Source organism: Helianthus annuus, chromosome 3 (genome assembly GCF_002127325.2).
Source record: "Helianthus annuus cultivar XRQ/B chromosome 3, HanXRQr2.0-SUNRISE, whole genome shotgun sequence".
NCBI lineage: Eukaryota > Viridiplantae > Streptophyta > Magnoliopsida > Asterales > Asteraceae > Helianthus > Helianthus annuus.
The window spans coordinates 113,519,795-113,522,523 of record NC_035435.2 but is presented as its reverse complement, the minus strand read 5'-3'; the positions used below and the strand labels follow the sequence as shown (position 1 = coordinate 113,522,523).

General features: G+C 38.8%; 1 long non-coding RNA gene across 1 annotated transcript; it reads right to left on the bottom strand.

Annotated features, from left to right (window-relative positions):
- Nucleotides 1-457: 457 nt before the first annotated feature.
- LOC118490613 lies at nt 458-928 on the bottom strand. Its single transcript, XR_004889556.1, has 3 exons — nt 874-928; nt 716-795; nt 458-561 (listed from the first exon to the last, which is right to left on the bottom strand). It is a non-coding gene; the product is annotated as an uncharacterized LOC118490613 (long non-coding RNA).
- Between the last annotated feature and the right edge of the window lie 1,801 nt (nt 929-2,729).

Below are 2,729 nucleotides of genomic sequence, written 5' to 3'. Positions count from 1 at the left end.
CGGACCTAAAAAAAATTTTCTATGTTCGGGTCGGGTCAAACGCTAATATCAAATAAAAAATGTTCTCAAACATTAAAACTTAAACATTGTTTAACAAATAATTGAACAAAGACACCAAAACATTAAAAAGAAGAGGAAGGTGGGGTACCCGGTTCACTTGGATGAATAATAATAGTTTTGTCCCTAATTTCAACCTAAATCACATAAATTGCAGCCCTAATTTCAGTTCTGCCCCTAATTTCTACCTAAATCACAAGTTTAGGGCTAAAATTCACCTCTAATTTCAACAAGTTTAGGGCTAAAATTCAGTTCTGCCCTAATTTCTGCCTGAAGAATTATAGTTCTACCCCTAATTTCAACAAGTTTAGGGTTAAAATTCTCCCCTAATTTCAACCTAAATCACATAAATTGTAGCCCTAAATTAAACCTAAAGATAGAAAAACACATACCTTTAACCTGATGAAGATTGGAAAAGTCAAACAAGATCACAACAAGTAGCGCAGCAGCTTGCAGTCGAACAAGAGCAGGCACAGCAGCAGCCGGTCAATCCCATAGCATAATCTAATAACAAATTAACAAATCACCCCAAATTTCAAGTTAACATAAAGATTTAACAAGTTTAGGGCAAAAATTCGGCCCTAATTTCACCCCAAATGTCAACCAAAATCACATATATTGCAACCCTAAATTAAACCTAAAGATTAAAAACACATACCTTATGAAGATTCAAGAAGAATTCGTCGAAGATTGACAATTTCAACAAGTTTAGGGCTAAAATTCACCCCCAATTTCAACCTAAATCATATAATTTGAAGTCCTAGATTAAACCTAAAGATAATTGAAGAAGTCGAACAAGTACAAGACCACACATACCTGAGGATGATTCGTGAAGAAATCGAGTAAGTTCAAGACCCCTGCCCTCGAACTCGAACAACAATAGCAGGTCAGCAGCGATTTGGGGTTTCTTTCCCCCCCTTCTGTTCTGTGCGTGCGACTGGTTATGCTCGTATTCCACCAGGACTGAATTTGGGTTTATTTTTTTTTTTTGGATGGTGGGCTTTTATTTTGGGCTTGTATGATTTTGGTGTATAATAAATTGATTTGGGCTAATTAAGTATTTTATTTGGGCTACATAATAGAAAACCGGGGGTCGAATACGTATATAAAAAAAATTTATAAAACCGAGGGGGTCGAACACGTATATACATAATTTTTTTTTTAAATTCGGGGGGGGGGGGGTGAAAACGTATATCCCTAAAAATTTCTATACGAAAAACACATACGTAACACTACTAACCGAAAAGTTCGGGGGGGCGGGCGCCCCCTCCCCGCCCCTTACATGCTGCGCCCTTGATAGTAGACATCGAGTTAGTTAGTGGGAACATCCTCATATCGAATTTGTGGATTGAAATCGCCACATGCCATATTTTAGCAGGGCAGCGTAGCGAACCACCATAAACTTGTTGTGAGTTCACTAGAAGTGTATCCCCTTTGTCACTTCTCCAGTAAATGGGATATGAATGCAAGCAGCACCACATTAGAGTGTGAATGATGTGTATCTTAGGTGAAGATGCATTACGAGCTAGCAAGAACCATTATGCTTAGAAGAAGTGATGAACGAGTAAGCGCGGCCATTAATTATATAAAACATAGAATTGTTATGTACTTAGATTGTGTTTTTATATCAACTATAAGCAAATCAATTCACGCCATGCTCTAATCATTTAAACTTGTGTAGAAACCAGTGTAGGACATGGGTCACAATATAAAAAAAAATAAGTAACAGACAACCATGATTTTAGTCAACATTTATTATATTAAATTGTAATTGCATGTAAATCAATTAGGAGATATTCTCTCCTTGATCTCAGTGTATACATATCGTGTATATATGGAGGTTATCCTCCAATAGAATTCACTTTTCAAATCATAACATGGTATCAGCCTAACATTGGGGCGATCCTCTCTTTTTTTTCTCTTCTCTGTTCTTTTTTTTTCTATTCACCGATCACCGTCCACAAATCGTTCTCCGCTCACCGATCACCATGGCCAGATCTTCTGAAAATACCTCCACCATTCCTCTTCAAACTCTCCTCCATCTGCTTCCCCACAAACTAACCTCCTCTAATTATATCCCATGGAGAACTCAAATCAAGCAGGTGTTATCTTTTCAAGAATTATGTGGACGGCACTCTTTCTTCTCCACCAGAGACCACCACTGCCAATGAAAAATCTGTTCCAAATCCAGATTTCGAAACATGGAAAGATACTGATCAGAAAGTTATGTTGCTAATTCAGTCCTCTCTATCCGAAGAGGCTATGAACGAAGTAATCGGACTCTCGACTGCTCGTCAAGTTTGGCTTGCTCTCGAGAATGCGTACAGCCATTGCTCTCTCGAACGGATGCACACTCTAAGAGACACGCTTCGCCAACTACAAAAAGGTTCGTCTAATATCTCAGAATGTGGTCGGAAGTTCAAACTTCTTTGCGACCAACTCGCCACCATCGGTCACCCGTTTGACGAAAATGACAAATGTCACTGGTTTTTATGTGGTTTAGGCTCAGCATTTGAAACGTTCTCTACCGCTCACCGTGCTCTCCCCACACCCACGGTTTTTCGTGATTTGCTTTCCAAAGCAGAAAATCACGAACTCTTTTTACAATCTATCCATGTTGCAACTACTCCTCAAACTGCCTTTATTGTGCAGCAATCACGCTCCGCTAACCA